Source organism: Dermochelys coriacea, chromosome 25, assembly GCF_009764565.3.
Source record: "Dermochelys coriacea isolate rDerCor1 chromosome 25, rDerCor1.pri.v4, whole genome shotgun sequence".
NCBI classification, from domain to species: Eukaryota; Metazoa; Chordata; order Testudines; family Dermochelyidae; genus Dermochelys; species Dermochelys coriacea.
Window position 1 is genome coordinate 5,378,102 of NC_050092.1, and position 22,537 is coordinate 5,400,638.

Here is a 22,537-nt window from a genome sequence, read left to right on the forward strand (position 1 = left end):
ACAGACAGACAGGCAGACGGGTGTCTATAGGGTTAGCTAAATTGCTTTACTGGGATATTTACTGGGGACAGATGCACAGTCCCTTTAATTTTTGACAAGCCTGAATTTACAGATCCAATAAATGCCCCAGGTCACACTACATTTGGGCTGGGGCTCCTGATTCTGCCTCCAACTCCCACTGGCTGCAGGGGGAATTTTAGGTGTAGAAGGCGAGCGGGATCGGGCCCTGCATGCCAGATCAGGGCAGCTGGTACCTGAGAGTTCCCCTCCCTTTGCCTTCCTCACGCAGCTCCCTATGGCATCAAGCGCACCGAGGTGATTCTCAGTGTCTGCCAGGTGGGAGCGTTCCGAGTGGGGCCCAGATGGTCGGGGCGCCTGTATCCTGGCCCTAGTTCTTGTCTCCCAGCTGCTCTGTGACCTTAAGCCAGTTGCAAAGAGTGACTCTACACTGCAGTCTTGGGGTGTGATTGCAGCTAGTGTAGACTACCCGAGCTAGCTTTACAGAGCTTGCTGGAGTATCGGAGCAGTGAAGTCATGGCAGCAAAGTCCAACTTTAAATAAAACATTCCTCTCACTTCTCCTTAGGATTGCTTATTAACATGGATGGTGCTTGTTGCTGACAACACCAGTCGGGACCTTGTCCATCCTCCGAGGAAACGCTCCCCAGCCTCCATCTCTTGTCGGCTGCAGCTCATCTGCATGGTCATAAAGGCAGCTGGCCGTACTCGGGACTGCAACATGCATTAATCCTGCTTTCATGGGCACTCAAAAGAGGTGTTGGATGGTTTGTTTCCACCACAATGCCCTCCCCAGCCCAGATCAAAGCCCTCACAGATCTGCTCCAAAGCCCGTGGGCAGCAGGGGGCGATGGATGACAATGTTTCCAGACCTGGGTCCTACCAAGGTTGGTCAGCACCTTTGAGGCAGACTTCGATTGAGACTTCGTGCTTCACCTCTGGGATGGTCAGCTCTGGCCCTCCCATTGGTGTTTGTAAGGGGTACTGTGCCAGGCAGCCCAGGGCAGTGCTACAGCAGGCCTGCTCCAAGGGAAATCCTTCCCTGGCAGCTAAGGGACCTTTACCACCTCTGTACACTCTGCAGCCTGACTGGCCTGGACGCGAAGGCCAGCAAAGGGACAGCGTGGCCTAGCGATTAAAGCACAGGACAGGGACTCAAGACCTGGGTTCTGTTTCTCCCCTCTGCCGTTGATTCACTGCATCCCCTTGGGCAAAGTGCTTTCCCTGCTCCATGCCTCAGTTTCCCCAACTGTAAAATGAGGACAGTGATACGGTGCTTTGAGCTCTACAGGTGAAAACCACTCTATACACAAGTGTTGTTCATTCCTAAAGGAGTGATGCACCGTGGGGAGGCAGGCTCCTCTGTGCCCGTAGATGCTGTCCAGACACATAGTGAGAGGCACAGAACATACAATTGGAACAGACAAGGCCGACTGAAGGGCGGGAGAGGAAAGAGAGGCTCAGAGAGGGGAGGGGAGTTGCCCGAGGTCACCCAGCGGAGCTGGGACTTAGGGCACAAGCTCTCTAGAGTCCCAGACCAGAGCTCCATCCACTAGGCTTCCCAATGCAAAGAGATTTATAACGAAAAGACAGCAGGGAGGGGAGGGGGGAGCATTGAGCCCCTTGACCTAAGGGCAGTGACTGTGACACTTTCCTTTCCCCACCAAAAATATCCCACTGCCCCATTCAAGTTATACAGTTATGATGGTGATTTCCCGCCATCCAAAGGGGGCCGGCGCAGCCCCCCAGCTGTTTCTGGTACCAAGGCTGCTCTATCCCCCTGGCTTCCTGTGTGCAGCACAGCTGACATTCGAGCTTTCCTCCTGCATGAAGCTGCATTACCACAGGGGGCTGTGGAATGGCCACAGTACAAACCCTAGGCCCCACCGCTGAAGCAAGGCTCCTGGAAGGGTCACGGAAAGCAACATTTGTCCACAGGCTGTAAATCATAGGAATAGTTTGCAAAGCAAGGAGATGGCTCTGCTTCCATAAGGCTAAGGTGGGGGCTGTGCCAGGGTCTGCTGCTGGGAATACAAGATGTACGTGTGTGTGTGAGAGAGAGAGAGAGAGATGGGGGCTCTGTGTGTGTGTGTGTGCGTGCGCGCGCGCACACAAGCGCGACTGGGTATTGTGTGTGTGTGTGGCTGGATGCTGTGTATGTGTGTGTGTGCGTGCATCTGGGTGCTGTGGGTGTGTTTGACTGGGTATGTGGGTGTGTGAGTGTACATGTGACTGGGTGCTGTGTATGTGTGTATGTGCACAAGACTGAGTGCTCTGTGTGTGTGTGTGTGTGGTGTGTATGTGCATGACTGGGTATTGTGTGTGCGTGACTGGGTGCTGTGTGTGCGTGTGTGTGTGTGTGTGACTGGGTGCTGTGTGTGCATGACTGGGTGCTCTGTGTGTGATATGATGTGGGAGGGTTTCAACAGCTCCAGCTCTAATCACCACTGGTTCAATCCAGCTTCAGACTAAGGAGCAGCTGGAAATGGCTTCTCCTCCCATTCAATGGGCTGGGGAGTTCTTAGATTAACTTGAAGGGACCATTGGCTCATCTAGACTGACCTGTATAACACAGGCTGTTACATTTCGCCCTGTCTCCCCCTTTAAACCCAGTAACTTATGTTTGGCTAAAGAATCTCTTTCCAAAAGGCAGCCGGTCTTAAGCTGAAGAGACCACAAGATAGTCAGTCCACCACTGCCCTTGGTAGCTTGCTCCAGTGGTTAATCACGGTCCCTGTCAAGCATTTGTGCCTGATTTCTAATTGAATGTGTCTGGCATCAGCTTCCAGCCATTGGTTCGTGTTCTGCCTTTCTCCGCTAAATTACAGACCACGTTGTACCAGTATTTTGTCCCTGTGAAGAGGCTGATACCAATAACTGGTTTTGACCAGAAATTCCTCCCTGGACCTTCCTAATGAAAGTTTTGTTGAAATTGACACAGCCCCACAAATTTGGCATTTGCTTAAAAAAAAAAGAGTTCATCAAAGAATTCCCACCCAGCTCTACAACTGGGAGTGTATAGTGCAATGACTGAGCCTCTACCCATTGCCACAAGACAGATCCTCAGTTCAATGGCTGGTCAAAACCAAGATGGCCATCAGCACACTTATCCCCTCAACATTGACCACCCTGTCTTAGAAGGGGTGGGTCACCTGCTTCCACAGCACCAGTCCAGACCCTGTGGAGAACCTCCGGATTCACTGCTCCATAGCTGGGAAAGGGTCAGGCTGGGATGGAGGTGGAGATGGCTTTGGTCTCTTGTGGCTTTGTGGAAGATCAGTGAGGGTTGGGGACAGAACTGTTGCCCATGCCCAAAGATGGATCCTTAAGAGGATCCTGGCATAGCATCCTTCTCACTCTGCAGGAGAGGGAGATGGTGTCCCCAGCTTGGCATCAGGATCCTGTGGGGCTGCACACTGTGGATCTTTAATGACTAGAAACTTGTGGGCTTTACATCTCAGCTGCAAAGTCCATCCGGGCCAGTGTCCCTTGCGAGGCCAAAGGCTCATGCAACTCAGATTAATTCATTATTTCCAAGCTCCAAACTGATGCTGTGTAGGTTGCAGGGAGCAGCCTGACGTCTGGGGACTGTGTGATAAGATTATCACACATACAGAAAAACGCAACACCTCCCCACCCACACACATCCAAGCAGTAAAGAATTTTGCTGCATCAGCAGAAATCCTCTCCCAGTTTAAAGCCCTGTCGTTCCAGTCCATGGTAAAGAATTGTGAGAACTGACAAATCCCAGGAGTAAGGGCTTTTGTGGTTTCCTAAATAGGATGGAAGATCCTGTTGTTCTGCAAACCCATTTTGCCTTTGACTTCACCCCCATCAGACAAAGGGCAGGGGGAGAGACCATGTCAACAAATGGGGTTGTTTTGGTTGGTTGGTTATTTTTGCTGAGGTGGTGAAAATGGCCCCTGCCAAAAATAAACTGCCCTTTTCCCAACCCGTGGTGCTTAAAGAGTTCCCAGACTCTGCATCAGATGTAGAACTGTTTAATCTTATAAGGTAATGTGCACACACATCAATATTGCCAACTCCAGGTGTTCAAAAATCAGGAGGTCGCCCCTCCAAAATCAGGAGATTGGCTTAACAAATCATGAGATTTTAACAAATAATAAATGTTTGGCTCTTTTTTTATTCGCTTTCTGGTTTCTAAGCCTTTCGGGGGTCACTTTTTCAGGCTTTGCTCCCCAACAACAAGGGACAGAAACTTTCTTATTATTTGAAATGAAAGGTGAGAGTCTGACATAAGCACATGACTCCAGAAACTGGTGCTTGAATAAAAACACCAAATATCAGGAGACTCATGAAAGTTGGAAACATTGCCCATGAAGGCTTGGCTTTTCAAAGGGGCCTAAGGAAGTTAGATGCCAACATGCATTGGTGTTCACTGGGAGTTGGGAGTCTTGTGCCTGTAGGCTGTTATTGGAGGATCCACAGTCTAACACTGTGGTCTAGTGGTTCCAGGAACGGAGTGTAGGCTGTTGGCCACTACATCAGCCCTGCTAGTCAAATCACTTCATTTCTCTGGCCCTCAGCTTCCCCATCTGTAAAATGGGAGTGATCATGATCATGCTGCCCTTCTGAGCACTGTAATGATTGTTTATTGATAAACTACAGTAGCATCAAAACTGGGGCCCCCACTATGCTAGGCGCTGTACAACAAAGTAAGTGACAGTCCCTGCCCCAAAGAGCTTGCAGCCTATATAGACAAAGGATGTGGGAAAGAAGCATCATGATTCCCATTTTACAGCTGGGGAAACTGAGGCACAGAACAAGCAAAAGGACTTACCCAAGGTCACACTCGGAGTCTGTGGCAGAGCTGACTGCAAATTCCTGAATCCTCAGCCAGTACCTTAATCACAAGTCCGTGCTTTCTCTCTTGCCCACTCAAGTCAATCCTTCTATGGCAAAAAGCAGCAGGGTCTTACATGCACAAAAATCACAGAATACAGCCACCTCTGGAGTGGAATGTAGCAGCTATTTAACAGTGCAACTCCTAACATTAAGGGAGTGATGTGTGTGGGTTAGGGGAAGAAGGGACCCCTAAAATTGCAACCCTAAGGAGTTAGCATTCTTAAAGGGCCGCTGGACTTTTAAAGCAGCACATAGCAGCTAAGCCTGTTAGAATACTGAAAGTAATACAGCGGATGTGCCCCTAGCCTCCGGCATTTAAATTGCACTGTTGCAATCTACATAATGCTGGACAAGGCAATGCCCACAGCATCTGCTGCTCCAGTATGTGGGACAGCTGTACATACAGATCTGGGGCTGCGAGGGAACCCCACGTCCTCATTTCATTGAACAACAGCTGTCTTAAAGCTGGGGCTGTCCCCAGGAAGGCAGTGTCCATGCGTATCAGGTAGGGCTGCGGTGTGGTTGGGAGGGAAAGACAGATGAGCTTTAAGCACAGAACGTATCTTCTGGATTTCTCTGCTCAGTAAACAGAACACAGATGGGAGTGAAACTCCCTGGCTGCTTTCTGAAGCTTCTAATCATAGCTTTGTGCAGGTGTCATAGATTCATAGATACTAAGGTCAGAAGGGACCATTCTGATCATCTAGTCCGACCTCCTGCACAGCGCAGGCCACAGAATCTCACCCACCCACTCCTATGAAAAACCTCACCCATGTCTGAGCTATTGAAGTCCTTAAATCATGGTTCAAAGACTTCAAGGAGCAGAGAAGCCTCCCTCAAGTCAACCATGCCCCATGCTACAGAGGAAGGCGAAAAACCTCCAGGGCCTCTCCAATCTGCCCTGGAGGAAAATTCCTTCCCGACCCCAAATATGGCAATCAGCTAAACCCTGAGCATATGGGCAAGATTCACCAGCCAGATACCCAGGAAAGAATTTTCTATAGTAACTCAGATCCCAACTCAAGTGAATGCAGCCCAAGCTGATCAAGAAAATGCCATTCTCGGTGCTGTGGGACAGGCTCCAGCTGATTGTGAAAATCTGCTAACTATGACCCCTTTTCCCCGTATTCTCTTACCCTACAACATGTCAATATTGTGCCTGCTTCGAATAGCAGGTACAGGGTGTTGAACCCACGTGAGTTTCAATGTCCCTGGCATATGCCTGAATTTTGCCACAGCACATTTCATAGTGACTTCTCTCAGGGTTATAAGTAATACAATAGTCATTATAATGATGATAATTTGTTTTATGGCAGTGCCTAGACACTCCAACTCAGATCAGGGCCTCTTTATCCTGGGCATTGTACATCTCCTTTAGGAAAGCCACTGTTCCAAAGAGCTTATAATCTATAGAGACAAGGAAATACTATCACCCCCATATTGCAGATCGGGAGCTGAGGGACAGGGAGGTTTAGTGGTTTGTCCAGGCTCAGACGGGGAGTCCATGGCAGAGCAGGGACCTGAGAGTGGATCTCACAAACCCTAATCCAGTGTTTCAGTCACCAATCCAGCCTTTTATTCTGCCCACAAATATTCGAATGAAGGCATTCGCTCATAGAAATGGAAGTCTAAGTTTGAGCCAGTCATTACAGGAAATGAGTTTTTAACTTACAGGGTGAAAATTCACCCAGGAAACCTGAGTCTAAGAGTTTTGCTCAATCAGTCAGGTAACAGGATACGAGGCAGGTCATCCGTGTCCCAGCAAAACCAACTGACACCTCCCAAAGTCTGAATTCCAGATGTCAGACGTTTGGCACAAGCAGCTTGGCAATGACGCCCGGACCCAGTATTATTTCATGCAAATGACCTGGTGAGTAACTTGGACCCATGAATACATTCCAGAAAATTGGAAACTGCAAACAGGAACAACCTTCAAACAGGAAAAAATTGTCACTTCGATGATTTGTGTTGAATTATTTGCTCACTCTAACCCTAACACAGGCCTGGACCCTGCAGACACACAATGGCCTGGTCAGGATTAACCCCATTGAAATCAGTGGGATTCCTTGTGGGAGTCATGTGACGTATACAATCAAGTGTCTGCAGAATCAGTCGGGGCTCCAGAGCCTGATCCAGGTCCCTTGGGAAGTCTCCTATTAGCTTCAATGGCCATTGTATCAAACTCTTAGGGTATGTTTATACCTGATCTGAGGCGTCAATTCCAGCTCAGGTAGACTGACATGCACCAGGTTTGATCGAGCTAGCCCACTAAAAATAGAAGTGTGGCCATGGCAGCGTGGGTGGTGGCACAGGCTATCTGCCCTGAGTACAATCCCCTCCAAGACCCTAGGCATGCGAGTAGCCTCTCCCACCATTTGCACCACTGCAGCTACAGGTCCATTTTTAGCACACCAGCTCAATCAAAACTAGTGCAGGTATGTCTGCCTGAGCTGGAAATTACAGCGCCAGCTCCAACGCTGACACACCCTTCAATTGTAAGCTCTTTGGGGCAGAGACTGTGTTAAATCTCCAGAGGGTGTAGTCCAGGAAGGAGGCAAAGGTGGCTCTACACCACTGTTCTTCCCTCCTGATTCTGGTCTGCTTCAGAAACTGACATTTCTAAAGTCATAGTCCTGAAAGCCAGAAGAGACCATCTAGGGGTCTCCTGCATAGCACCAGCCTGAGACCCTTACCCAGTGATTCCTGCCTCAAGCCCATCGTTCTATTTGAGCTACCACAGATCACTTAGAAAGACATTCAGTTGTGAGGTAAAGACTGCAAGGAATGGAGAGTCCACCATGGTCTTGGGTAAGTCCTTCCAATGGTTAATTTCCTTCCGAGTTAAACATGTGCTACACCTTACTTCTAGTCAGAATTCATCTTGCTTCAGCGTCCAACTGCTGGATCGTGTCTTGCCTTTTTCAGCTAGATCAAAGAGCCATCTTCTATTAGAAATCTCCTCCCTATGTGGGTGCTTGTACACGCTGATCAAGTCGTCTCTCAACCGTGTCTTGGCTAAATTAAATAGACTGAGCTGCTTAAGTCTCTCACTGTACGGCATGTTTTCCATATCTTGAATCACTCCTCCCGGACGCCCCCTTTAACTTAGGCAGCCTGAGATGGGGTTGCTCCAAGTTACATCACCCTCCCGGGGGCTCCTATGGCTTGTGGTGCAAGCCAGTCTGGTGGTGGCAGATGCACTATGGCCCCACTCCTCCATCCCTGGCTCCACCCAGAGCACAGCCTCTATGCAGGCCAGTGCTACACTAGAAACGTACATTGGTATATAACTACGTCGCTCGGGGGTGTGAAAAATCCACACCCCTGAGCAACATAGTTAGACTGACCTAAACCCCAGTGTAGTCTCCTGTCCACAGAGCTACCAGCTCACACAGAGGTGCATTAACTAAGCTCCCCTGTCAGTGTAGAAGTGCTAGAGTGGCACAGCAGCATCGGTGCAGCTGCAACATTTTAAGTGTAGACCTGCCCTGAGACTTGCAGGTGAGGAGCAGCTTCATGGAACACATGTACTGAGGATAGTCTCTCCTGGCCCTCTGTGAGCTGTTTGCATCACTCCTACACCAACATACTGGGGCCAGAGCTAGGCAGCAGCATCCTTCTCTCTGCTTCTGATTTGTTCAGTGTGTTGCATATTCATGGGGTGATGAAAATAGCTCAAGGTCCATTTGATTTCGTTCCCTATTTGAAGGTTGATTTGATTTCTCTGAAGCTTTTGTTGGGTTTCATCTGAGCTTTCATTGCTACTGTGTAACTGACACACAACAAAGTCATGAACCCGCCAGCTCAAAAAACTCAGGTCTAATTCTTATTGCTTATTTTGCTGTAACCTACTCAGGTTTTCATTGATTCAGGAGGGCTAAGGTCATTGAACATAACTCGGCTTGGTTAATAGATCCAGAATGTATGTCTCAGCTGTGTCACTGGGTGTGTACATAAATGTGTACAGATGCCCTCTAGTTGTTTTTTAACTCAGTTTTAAACTGTCCTTTCCAGATTAACCTCAATTGCCTATTAGGTTAATTACTAAACATTTACAAGGGTCTTCCTCTGACCGCCCACTCCATCCACCATGAAACACTCTACTTAAAACTGCCAAAAGGAAATATAAAAGCAGTTAGTCTTTGGAACCCATTGCCACAAGAACATAACAAAATTCAAAAACAGATTAGACATTTATATAGATTGTGAGAACTTTCAAAGTGACAACTGCAAGGACTGTAAAATAGGAGTCTGGCATGGAGATAAGCCCTCCAGCTTTAGGGCATAAATTGACCTCTAACTATGGTGGTCAGGAAGGAACTTCCCATGGGAAGGTGACCCCATTGCTGTACGCTTCTGCCTCTTTCCTCTGAGGCAGCTGGTGTGGGCCACTCTCAGTGTCTGGGATGCTGAAGTAAATGAACCACTGGTCTGATACAGTTTAGTAGTTCCTCTGTCCCAGATCCTCAAAGGTATTTAGGCATCAGATACCCATTGATTTCAATGGTCATGACATGCTTTGCCGCACGGACTCAGACGGGAGAGTGTAGAATGCAGGATCAGGCCCTAAAGGTAGGACATTTTCATTTAAGGTGGCCTTTTCAAAAGCACTCTGCAGTGGCCTAGCTCTGCTCCCTTTGAAGTCTCTGGTAAAGCGGCCACTGGCTGCAATGAGGGCAGAGTTAAGCCAACGCAGAGTTAAGCCAAATGCTTTGGAAAAGGCCACTTTTAAGTCACTCACAGTTCACAGCACAACCATCTTTCTTCCTTTGCTACCTTCCTTTTGGGGAAATCCAACGGCGCTTCACAGGAAATTATCACTTTCCTATAGATTTTTTGGATCATCCTATAGAATATGATAGGAAATCCCATCTCTGCTATAGAATTCTATAGGGTGGTTCTGCAAAGCTAGAGCAAGGATACTGTTCTCTATTAAATTCTGTAGGGTTTTAGATTAATGTCTATAGAATCCTATCAGTGTAATCGCCATTAAATTCCATAGGACTCTTCATGAGGGTTAAAACAGTCAGCAAATGGTTTGCTCAGAGAAGACAACAGCTTTTATTCTGCTTTTTTAATTTTTACTGAGCCCCAAACAATTTATTACGAATTGTTGTTATTAATATGGTGCCATAAACATACATACAACACATTGTAAAACAAATAAAATATACAGAATCTGACCCCAAAAGCTTACAGACATAAAAGATAACTCCATGAAAACAACCAGGACAAAGTTTTTTCCCAACTGTGTTTTTTTGTTTATATTTTTTCCCACTTTGTTTGAAGTCACACAATGAAATCTGCATTTGTAGCACAGCTTGTGATCCTCTGCATGAGGACTGCTTGCCAGCTTGTTTTTTATTTGATCTAATGCTTTTAAAAAGCTCTTTATTACAGAAGGGTCACAGAACAAAACACTACACAACAGAAATGAAACCTAGAGCATTTGAAACCATTAAGACATTATAAAGAGTAACTGCACACTCTTCTTTCTGGAATCCATCTCCTCCCCTTATTCAATATTTTTGGTGTATTTTATTATAAATATTTGTTGCACTGATGCTTGGAGACCCTAATTAAGATTGCAGCCCCATTGTACTTGGGGCTGTACAAACATATAGTGAGACACAATCCTTTCCCTGAAAAGTTTATAATCTTGAAAAAACTAGATGAGGAAAGGAAGGAAAACACAGGGACAGAGACCAGAAAGTGAACCAGCAATTCAGTGGCAAAACTCAGGTTTCACTCTACTGCAGTTCCACTCCAGTACCCAATATCCACTAGACCACGCTGCCTCTCCCAAATCCATCGTCCTGCAAACTGATCCACACGGGTGTACCCATATACCTGCATGGAGCCCTACCGAAGTTAGGATCAGGCATTTAATGGTAAAATTTTTAAAGATCTGTCTTCTGTGCTTCTCCTGAGAAATGCACGGTGCACTTACAGCACTCTACAGAATCTCACAGTGCTGTGATAGCTGGTATTTTTCTTAAAGCCCCAGATCCCAAAGTCATGTTATTATGTGAGCATCCCAGCTTCCATTTTTTAAATAAAGTAAGCTTCTAGCCCTCATGGTTCCTGAGAAAGCTTGAAAATGTAAATCCTAAAGGCTCAAAAACCCAAAGGCAAATAAATAGAACCCATCATTTATTGTTTGTTAATATCTCCTGATTTTTAAGCCAATCTCATGACTTTTTGGAGCCTAAATCATGATTTTTGAATACTTGGGATTGGCAATACTACAATTATAAAAATGGTCACCCTACCTAAACATGACGTGATAATTTAACCTGTGGGGCTGGTTATTATAACAGCAGGGGAAAGGGACAGCAGGTTGAGAAACAATGATTGTTTGAGCCCAGAGGTTTGTGGGTTCTTCTGTTTCATTGCCAGCGTACACAGGAACCTAGACGCTTTGGCAAGTGCTTTACAACTTCCTGAGAGAGAAAGAGAGATGGCTAAAGGCAGGGTATGCATGGCGATAGATGGCTAAAATGATGGATGGCGGGGCAGGTAGGCAGACTGGGATTATGGGGGCGGAGGCAAACTGGTGGGGTGAGGGCTCTGGCTCAGCCTGGGCAGCCCCACTGGAAGCAACACCACTCACGCCTGGGTTATTAGGTGTTAGCCTGAGTGGGCCCCGGAGGTGATTGGGTGCTAAAGTGACGGTGACCTGAAAGTGGACTATGTGGGTGCATGCACTGTGGGGAGGGTTATAGAGGCAAGTGCATGGGGGGAGCCATGTGAGGGGGGCTGCCCTGTGGATAGGTATGAAGGTGACAGTGGCCTGGAAGGGGACTGCGGGGTGCATGCACGGTGGGGAGGGTTCTAGGGGGAGTCATGGGGGCAGCCATTGAGGGGGCTGCCCTGTGGATGGGTATGAAGGTGACAGTGACCTGGAAGGGGACTGCGGGGTGCATGCACGGTGGGGAGGGTTCTGGGGGAGTCATGGGGGGAGCCATGTGAGGGGGGCTGCCCTGTGGATGGGTATGAAGGTGACAGTGGCCTGGAAGGGGACTGCGGGGTGCATGCATGGTGGGGAGGGTTCTGGGGGAGTCATGGGGGGAGCCATGTGAGGGGGGCTGCCCTGTGGATGGCTATGAAGGTGACAGTGGCCTGGAAGGGGACTGCGGGGTGCATGCACGGTGGGGAGTGTTCTAGGGGGAGTCATGGGGGCAGCCATTGAGGGGGCTGCCCTGTGGATGGGTATGAAGGTGACAGTGACCTGGAAGGGGACTGCGGGGTGCATGCACGGTGGGGAGGGTTCTGGGGGAGTCATGGGGGGAGCCATGTGAGGGGGGCTGCCCTGTGGATGGGTATGAAGGTGACAGTGGCCTGGAAGGGGACTGCGGGGTGCATGCACGGTGGGGAGGGTTCTGGGGGAGTCATGGGGGGAGCCATGTGAGGGGGGCTGCCCTGTGGATGGCTATGAAGGTGACAGTGGCCTGGAAGGGGACTGCGGGGTGCATGCACAGTGGGGAGGGTTCTGGGGGAGTCATGGGGGGAGGCATGTGAGGGGGGCTGCCCTGTGGATGGCTATGAAGGTGACAATGACCTGGAAGGGGACTGCGGGGTGCATGCACGGTGGGGAGGGTTCTGGGGGAGTCATGGGGGGAGGCATGTGAGGGGGGCTGCCCTGTGGATGGCTATGAAGGTGACAATGACCTGGAAGGGGACTGCGGGGTGCATGCACGGTGGGGAGGGTTCTAAGGGGAGTCATGGGGGCAACCATTGAGGGGGCTGCCCTGTGGATGGGTATGAAGGTGACAGTGGCCTGGAAAGAGACTGCAGGGTGCATGCACGCTGGGGAGGGTTCTGGGGGAGTCATGGGGGGAGCCATGTGAGGGGGGCTGCCCTGTGGATGGGTATGAAGGGGACAGTGGCCTGGAAGGGGACTGCGGGGTGCATGCACGCTGGGGAGGGTTCTGGGGGAGTCATGGGGGGAGCCATGTGAGGGGGGCTGCCCTGTGGATGGGTATGAAGGGGACAGTGGCCTGGAAGGGGACTGCGGGGTGCATGCACGGTGGGGAGGGTTCTAGGGGAGTCATGGGGGCAACCATTGAGGGGGCTGCCCTGTGGATGGGTATGAAGGTGACAGTGGCCTGGAAGGAGACTGCAGGGTGCATGCACGCTGGGGAGGGTTCTGGGGGAGTCATGGGGGGAGCCATGTGAGGGGGGCTGCCCTGTGGATGGGTATGAAGGGGACAGTGGCCTGGAAGGGGACTGCGGGGTGCATGCACGGTGGGGAGGGTTCTAGGGGGAGTCATGGGGGCAACCATTGAGGGGGCTGCCCTGTGGATGGGTATGAAGGTGACAGTGGCCTGGAAGGAGACTGCAGGGTGCATGCACGCTGGGGAGGGTTCTGGGGGAGTCATGGGGGGAGCCATGTGAGGGGGGCTGCCCTGTGGATGGGTATGAAGGGGACAGTGGCCTGGAAGGGGACTGCGGGGTGCATGCACGCTGGGGAGGGTTCTGGGGGTAAGTGCAAGGGGGGTCTGCCCTGTAGGGGGGGCTCGGGTGACTGTGCCCTGGGGGAGGACGCGGGGGGGAGGGGCTGCCCCGCACGCTGCTGACGGGACAATACTCAGCGCGCGCGCCGCAGCGGGAGACAGGAAGAGTTATAGAGGGGGCGGGCTTAAGGGGGAGGGGAAACCAGGGCAAGCCGCAAAGCGCGCCGCCATTGTCGCAAAGCCCCTTTTCCCTCTCCCCTCCCCTCCCCCGCCTTTCTCGGCAACCTAGTCTCAAGCGCGCTTTACGCCCACGGCGCTCCGCCGCTACCCTCCCTTCCACCGCGCTTGCGCCGAGCGCCTGTAAACCTGAGGCTTCCTATTCACGGAGGGCTTTTGCGCCGCCGGCGTGGCGCGCGCTGCAGGGGCCGCCGCGGAGCCGTACGCCGCTGGAGTAGAGGCGTCGCGCTCCGCCCGCGGAGTGTGTGGGGGAGGGGGAGGGGGAGAAGAGGCTTAAAGAGACAACAGCCGCGGGAGGAAGCCCACAATGGAGCGGCTGGCGGGGGCCCGGGGGGCTGGCCCCCGCCTCTGAGGGGCCCCGAGGAGGTAAATACCCCGCGCACGGGGCGTCGGCAGCGCGGGGAAGGGGCTGCCCCGTTGCTGCCCCCCCCCCTCAGCGCCCCAAACCGCCCCCTCAGGCGGCCCTTTTCGGTGGGGGTGGGGGTGAAGCTCTGTGCGGAAGGCGGGCTGGCGGGGGGGGTATTGTGGGCAGCCGGCGCTTCGGAGCGGGCCCCCCGATTGGGGGGGGCTCGTGTGGCCCTGTGCCCCGGGAGGGGGGCTGGGGACGTGGGGAGGGGAGGGATTGTACCCGCGAAGGATTGAAAAAGAGCAACCTACGGGGGGGGGGGGGGACAGATGTTGGGAGCGGGGGGGGGGGAGGGGAAGTTGTTGCTACAATAATTATTTGCAATGGCTATTTTGTAGCTTTTTAAAAAAAAAAAAAACCAACAAAAACCACCTCCCTGGGACTGTGTTTCACTCGCTTTATTTTTTAGGCCCAGCTGCTGCTATTTTTCTGCCTGGGCTTTGAGGCTTAGAGTGATCCTTACTAAGTTGCCTGGGTGGTTTTTGTTTGGTTTTTTTGCTTCTTCTTCTCTCTTTTCCCCCCCCCCCCCCCGCTGCATACACCTACTACCCCGCACCGACCATATGGGCCCATGGTGTTATGAAGCAGGGCTCTGTTGGGGTGATAAGGGGTGTTTTATGGGGTTTTTACTCTCCCAGAGGGATCCGAAAGTGTTTAATTGAGGGAGACGGGTGGGGAAAGATCTTGGTTAAAATAAAAAGCTAGTGAATCGGAATGAATCGGTTTGAGAGATAGAAAGAATAAAGGCCCACCCAAAAGAGGATGAACTTTTAAACGTTTCCTAAGCAGCCAAGAGAGAAGACTTCAAAAAAGGAACCTCAATATCTTATCACAAAAAGAAAAGGAGGACCCGTGGCACCTTAGAGACTAACAAATTTATTAGAGCATAAGCTTTCGTGAGCTACAGCTCACTTCATCGGATGCACTTCCGATGAAGTGAGCTGTAGCTCACGAAAGCTTATGCTCTAATAAATTTGTTAGTCTCTAAGGTGCCACGGGTCCTCCTTTTCTTTTTGCGAATACAGACTAACACGGCTGCTACTCTGAAACCTATCTTATCACAGTGGTTCTAAAAGTGTGGTGTTGAGCCCACCAGTGGGCTCTGATGCCTGGCTGGTGGCTTGTAGAATAGAATCTATGGAGAGTCAAGCTGTTCAGTGGCGATCGTGGACTTGGGAGAAAAGGGTCTTGCTCTTACGAAGGGTTCCACAGTCTGAACAAATTGGGGGCCTGACATATTGTGTCATTTTAAAATGAAAATTAAATTGTTAAACCCTGGTTGTCATGAAAGTAATAAATTATAAACAAATTGGAGGTAAGTAGGATGCTGGTCAGGTTGCATGCAAACTAACTATAGAGGAGTAAATCTTTTGCACAGGTATACTTGGAAATTATTGCAGTAACTAATTTATTAGAGCATAAGCTTTCGTGAGCAAGTGAGCTGTAGCTCACGAAAGCTTATGCTCTAATAAATTTGTTAGTCTCTAAGGTGCCACAAGTACTCCTTTTCTTTTTACAGATACAGACTAACACGGCTGCTTCTCTGAAACCTTGCATTAACTAGTCCATTTGTCTTCCCTCCATACAACAAGTGGATTTCTGGATGTGAACTATAAGGAGTGCATAAGTTTGCCTGGCAGCAACATTACCCAGCCACAATGCCACACACAGGCTGCTCTCTCTTCCCCCCACCTCCTCCGGGCGCTGACCACCAGAACAGAGATTTAAAAATCAGGCCTTGTGTAACAGGTTGAAACAAGGTTTAGTGTTTGCCAATATATCTGAAAGAGAATCACTGTAAATGAGGGCAGGCGGCCTCCATTGAGATAGTGTGAGAAGGCTGCCTTTTGTGGCAGCGTAGACTTACAAGTCCATAAATAACTTGCCAAAGTTGATATTCAGTGTGTTTCAGATAGACATCCCTTTAAAATGGCCTGATCAGTATCGGGCCCTGAATAGGCAGAGGTCTTGAGATGCAAGCAAGACTTGGACCAGATTCAGATCTGATGTGTAACTGGATGCAACTTAAGTTGGTGGAGTTGTACCCACTTAGCTAGACCTGAATTCCCTCCACCCCATCCCCCTGGCTTTTGTTTAAAGCAGCTATTCTAGCTCATCATCTTGTCTAGTTATGATCTAGTAACGGTTGCTGTATGGAGTAAGAGTCTTGGGATTTGATAAGCCCTGTAATTAGTTTGCAAAAGTAGCAATGTCTTTTAAAAAAAAAAAAATCAGTCTCATCTTTTTCTGTGTAAAATATATGCCTCTGCTTTATTTATCCTTGCATCAAAATGGATTAGGGAATAATAGCTAGCCTTTTGCATACTAACTTAATAGGGGAAATTATTTACTGTAGAGCGGTTTCTTTTGAGGTGTTATGATAGTGATGTTGCTTCCCTTATTTTGTGACTTGTATTGGGTTTTATTCTTGCTACATTCTTTTTAGTAATGAGTGGAGAGGTGGAAGCAGAGGTCACATTTTGGCAGGTTTCTGACTTCCCCCCCAAAAGCTGCCTGTTGTCATAGCACAGTAGGGAGGCTTTGCACTGCTTTGATCTTAGTCTGTATGCTACCTCTCCATTCCCATGCAGCCCAAGTATCGTCAAAAGTGTCAAATATATTTCAGTGTGACTCAGCAGATCAATGAAAACAATATGAGGGATTGCGTTTATGGACAATCAGTATCTCTTTTTCCAGCCAGGCTAACAGAGGCAATGTAGTCCTATAGCAGCTGCCAAGAAATTTGTTTACTGGACCTGGGCCTAATCACGTTCTGTAGCCTTCTCTCTACCCGTGACCTGTGCTGTCCACCAACAATGGTCTTACTAGTTTCCATGGCTAGGATTGATCGGTGAACACAAGGTTGTATTACAGCATCTGTCTAGCCGTTCTTAGCCTTGGTCAGTCTGTCTAGATATTTATTTGTTCCTTGTAATGTCTGAGCAGCATGCCATCACTAAAGGATTTATCCTTGCAAAATCCTGGGAGGTAGGGAAGCTTTACCTCATTTTATAGATGGGGGAACTGAGGCACAGGATGAATTAAGTGACTTATCCAAAGTCCTTAATAAGTCTGTCTGAGCTGGGAACCAAACCCAGGTCTTGTGAGTTTTATAGCATCATATCCTTTAAGCCATATTTGCTAGTCTCCCACTCCTGCCTCCTAGGTTTACCTAAAGTATCTGATAAACAAAACTCATGTGTGTCTTGTGGCAGGTACAGTACATACCTCTGTCTGTATATAGTGCCTGTTAAGGAAGGCTGGTCCAGTGGTTAGGACACTAGCCTGGGACTAGGATACATGGGTTCAATTCCCTAATCTGACACACAATTCTTGTGTGACCTTTAGCAAGTCACATCCTCTCTCCACCCCTCACTTCCAGTGGCAGGCGCTGACATTTTTAGCCAGGCATCCTCCAGGCGGCCTGACCTTGCACATATGGCGCATGCAAGGTCACGCTGTGCAGAGGATGCCATTTTGTTCAGGGGCCAGATGGAATCATCCCAAGGGCACAGCTGGTTCTGCATGCTACTGCTCAGTTCTCGTCTGTAAATGGGGTAATAACCCAGCCCTGCCACATTGGGGTGTCAGAGGATAAATACATTAGAAATTGTGAGGTGCTCAGGTACTGCAGTTATGAGGGTATAATCAGTACCTAAAATAGTGTCCTGCTCAGAACCAATGGGCATTACTAAATATTATTGTAGATGAAACGCTGACTAGATAGCATTGGGTTGGCCTTGACAAAATGGTAACCGTCCACTCCTAGCACAGTGGGGCCCTCATCCATGGCTGTGGCTCCTAGGAGTTGTGGTAATACTGCTAATAATAATCTGTCTTTCCTTCTCTGCCACAGGAGGTAGGGTTGGTTGGGCTAGCTTGGTAGCCTTGGGAGCTGTGGAGGAGACAAGGTCTTTGTGACTCTGGAATCCTGTCTGCAAATTGGATCTCTTGCACTCAGAGAAACTGCAAATTTATAAGTAGTTTTTTGAATTAAAAGTTTTATTTCTATGCTTCCTGTTGGGAGTGAGTAACTCTTCCTGATAGACTCCATCGTCGCGTAGAAGAGACAGGGTTCAGTTGTGAAAATACGAAGGCAACTTTCTCTTGAGGCTGCTGGACACAGATCGCCACTGTGGTTCTTTGTCTCTAGCTCCCAGACTGACTGACGCTATCTAGCCATTCCCAACTCTGTTTGGAGTGTGTAGTCATGGAATGGATTACCAGCTAAATCGCAGACCCACTCATGCAGATTATATTCACATTTTCTTACTGCTGTCTGAGAAGTGGAGGAAAAACTTTAATGCAGAGCATGTATCTAGTTAAAATATTATCCATCGTGTCTGTGCTACAAAATCAGCTATTGGGTGACACTCCAAAGGCTATCACTGCACATGGTAAAACCACATATTTGTTTTTCAGAGGAGGCAGGACTTCACTGGTTTCTGAGAGGCTGAGAATCATGCAAGCTGCCTTTGGTTTGGGTAAATGGTTAGGTTCAGTGTCAGGGAACAAACGCATTATAAATGGAGCATGTGGCACAAATAATGGTACTGTTGAGGAACATAGGGAGGCAGCTGCTCTCTGTTGCTGTTGAGAAGGTAATTTTACAGCAAGGTGGGTAGATGTCAAGATGAGGCTCAACTGGTAACTAGTTTGGTAAATGGCTCTTTTCATTAACCTGAAAGATGCGTGTAAAACTGCTTACATGTAGCATTTTCAGAATTTCACACTGAACAAGATGGGTACAGATTTCTTCAGAGATTTGTAGGAAAGAGCGGACATTGCTGGGGCATAGCTTTGTAATTGGGGAAAACTTCACCATTGATTTCCTTCATTCTGAAGATCGTGGTAAGCAGGTTGATACATGTCTGCTACGATTCCTAAATGTCCAAAGATTTTGTAGTCTCAAATTGTGAAGGAAAGTAATAGTTCCTCTTTCGCAAAGAAATCTCTGGGCATATGTATCTGCTGACGCCTAGTTTCTTTGCTGCCATTGGCCTGATTACACCTAAGATCAACACATTAGATCACCTAAGATCCAATGTCAGCACAGTCCTTTCCAGGAAATACATGTGTTTTGATGTCTTGAGGCTAGTTCACCTAGGTAGTAAAATGAAGTGAGCTGAGAATCTTTCATTAGAAGAACTTGCCTCAGATCTGGTGACAAGATGATACCTTGAGGGGAACCTGGACTCTCATGGCAGATGGCACAAAACAGATTAGGAAGAAATTCTCTCCAGTGTGCAGCATTGGCTAATGCACGACAGAGATTCTCTGCTTCCTTTGTAGCATCAGATACTAGAGGCTGGGCATGGGTTGGATGATCCAGTATGGTGGTAACTATGGCTGTTATAAGGGGAAGTAGACAGTCCCATGTTCTGCTGAACGTGAGGCAGAGAAGAAAACTGGTGGAAGTGCAATATTAGCATTAGTGATGGCTGCCAACATAACACAGGTCTTTGGAATGAAGACTTTCAGAGACTTTGAGAGTAGGGATGGTAGGAAACTTATTGTTTGGTGAATGTGTGTAAAAAAAAAAAAAAAAAAAAAAAAAAAAAAAAGTCTTCTGGAGCCATTCAAGTCATAAGGAAATAAAGAAGGCCCAGAGCTGAATTTCCCCACTGTGAATAAAGCTGCTGGCAGATGATGCTTGGGCTTCATCAGATGGCAATACTTTGCTAACTTACGTAACATGGAGTTAATGTTCCTCTGGTGCTTGTGAATCTTATAAAACTGCCCTTTGAAAAAGCTTCACAGCCCTGCTGTGTCACAGGTGTGAGTCTTCAGGTAATGACAGCATGGGAGTGAAGAGAGTCACACCCACATGGAGTGAGAACCCTTTTCTGTTGGCACCTTGAAGGATCAGCTCCTGGATGTGCTCTCTGGAGCACCTGGAACCATTGTCACCATCAGCTCTGGATGGACTTGTACTCATTCCTAACCTTGACCCTGGAAAGTCATTAACAACCACTTGTGCCGAGACATTTTGGTTCAGAAGATGCTGGAAGCTGAACATTCATTCAGGAGAGAAACAAAAGGTCAGAAGTGTGTCATTTTGACTGCTGGCTAGAACCTGTTGAGTGACAGTTAGTGGTATGAAGTGAGCTCAGTCTTCATAGAAGTCAAAATGTAAATCCACGCAGCAGCACTTTCCTTTTTAGGTGCAAACAGCAAAACAAGAGGCCCTGCTCTTTAAGTTCATTGGAGTGGGATGTTTATAGTGGTGGCTCTTTCTCTGTATAACTTCTCTAGTTTAGTTTAACACAGGAGTTAGACGGAATGCTTTATAGCACCTTCCATGTCAAATGGATGTGTAATATAGAATTATGTACTACATGATCATTAGGATATATGGTCTTCTCCCAACCCTTTTGAGCTTCCTTATCCTAAAGGGGACATGGGTATTCTAGTTTTTGTGCTCACTAACAGGGTGGGTGCTAATGGAAGATGATATGGTACACGTACTTAATACTCCTTTTTTTAGCTCTGTGCTTTGGAGCAGTGACTACCATTTTGTTTTGATGCGGGGAGGGGCAGCAGAGAGATGTTGATGTGGACAAACAAAATCTAGGCTAAGGCATTGTCTACACTACAAAGCTACTGCACTTTGCCAGTGTAGCTATGCCAGTATAGTCTATGGATAAAGGACAATCTGTTGGCATAGTAATACCATGTCTCTGAACAACATTAGCTATGTTGACAGAAGCACTTTTATGTTGGCATAGCCATGTCTACTCTGGGGGCTTTGCTGGCAAAACTTGGTTGGCTGGGGGATGTACCACACCATTGACTGACATAACTATGCCGACAAAACTTGTTGTGTAGACCTGGCCTAAGACTTCTCCTTCAGACCTACCAGTGAAGTAACTGCAGAGGTGTGGAATTTGTGTGAGAGCCCAATGGTTATGGAAGCAGGTGTGTTGCTTCCTAGCCCTTCTGCCAGCTGCCAAGCATATTGAGTGGCTGATGCTTTTGTGGCCCAAGAATAATGTTCTCTCCAGAGTATGTGTGCACTCTCTTGGGCCTTCCCTATTGCACATATTCCAGAGCATTGTGTATCTGATTGGGAGGTCCCAATAAGAGATTGCTGTACTAGGCTTTGGCACAGAGCTTGCGTGTCATGCTGCAGGTAGGCAAGTTGGAGAGGAGGGAATTGGAAGTGATTCTTGAGGACAATCCTTGATGATCTGTGTCACCACGTGTTGGAGGAGCCAATGACATGCTGAGCCCCAGCCGAAAGCATGGTTATGAAGTGTGCATGTGTGTGCTGGAGCAATGATAAGGAGCACTGAAACTGGGGAGCAGAATCTCGGTTGCTGAAGGCTTCTCATTCCCAGGCCTGGTGTATTGAGCTCTGTCCTCCACACCAACACTGGGGAGGAGAGGATACCCCCAGGATGTGACGCACTCCAACAGCTTTCAGGCGATGAGTTCAGAAAAGTGAAAGGGAAGAGCAATTAAGGCTCATGCCAGCTAAATTTAGCCTGATGCAGAACAAATGCTCTTAACTGGAGATGTACATTGCATTGCAGTAACCTCTCAAGCCAAAGCCTACTGGAAAATCTGTAGCAGTGTTTGCTTTTGAGACATGGTGGACAAACTTCTGTCATCTTCAGTGAGTCCTTTTTTTTGGAAATGCAGTTAAACATCAGGGTAACTCCTGTGCTTGCACCTTGTTGATTTGATTGTAGGACCTACAGGGAGTCCTGTCTTCAGCTGGAAGTGTCTGGCTGGTGTGTTGTCCTATATTTAGTTTTACGCACTGCTATGCAGGAGACTCGGGTAGGGTAGGCTCTGTCTCTTTGCAGAGATCCTGATGGCCACTCAGGAGCAGCTGGATAGAGTTCCAGCTGAAGCACTGCTCAGCGGTCCCATTAATAAGCTAATCACAGCATCACAAGGCCTACATGCAAAACACATGCACACACACTAGTGCCATATACGTTGGGTTCTGGGGGTGTTTTTCTCCTTGTCTTTTTGTGGGCCTAGCTGACCTTGCCATGGCTCTTACCTTTCTGAGAGCTTCCTTGTGGGATCCAGCATGTCTGTTTCTGCTGGCCATTCTGCCCAAATAGTGTATGCTTCCTCCGCAGGTGCACCCCAGATTATGTTCTGAATCTGGGACCTGGAACAGACTGGCCTGGTCTGAGCAGGGAGTTGGGTGTCTTCTAGAATGAAAGTTGTGTTATGGATCTGACCTGCAGTGGAGGGGCCCCAAATACATCCTGACAATTACAGGCTAGTGAAGTAGGACTCTGAGGAGGCTTTTCTCCTGGTGCAGCCTGAATACCCATCTCCCTCACTTTGCCTTGCTATTGGGAGAGTCTTGTCCTATGTTATATTCAGTGGAAGTTGCATATTATTAGAGAGGTGCTCTGGACAAGGAGAACAGACTCCAAAAATCTTCTCTATTGTATGGAGCAGATGCAGTGAGATGCTACAGTGTTCTTGGCTTGGAGACCACCAGCAGCCTAGGTATGGTAAATAAAACACAGTAGCAAGAAACAGTTCCTGCTCTTTGTTGTTACGGGCTGGGTTGGGACCGTGGAGGG

General features: G+C 48.5%; 1 protein-coding gene across 2 annotated transcripts in view; it reads left to right on the forward strand.

Annotated features, from left to right (window-relative positions):
• The first annotated feature begins 13,618 nt into the window (after positions 1 to 13,618).
• Positions 13,619 to 22,537, forward strand: part of CSNK1G2 (casein kinase 1 gamma 2) — an 87,336-nt gene continuing 78,417 nt past the window's right edge. Inside the window, exon 1 of one of the 2 annotated variants that reach the window (XM_038383708.2) lies at positions 13,619 to 13,942. The gene's annotated coding sequence lies outside the window, so the exon portion shown is untranslated. The remainder of the gene's footprint in view (positions 13,943 to 22,537) is intronic. The other variant, XM_043502525.1, reaches the window with a different exon arrangement.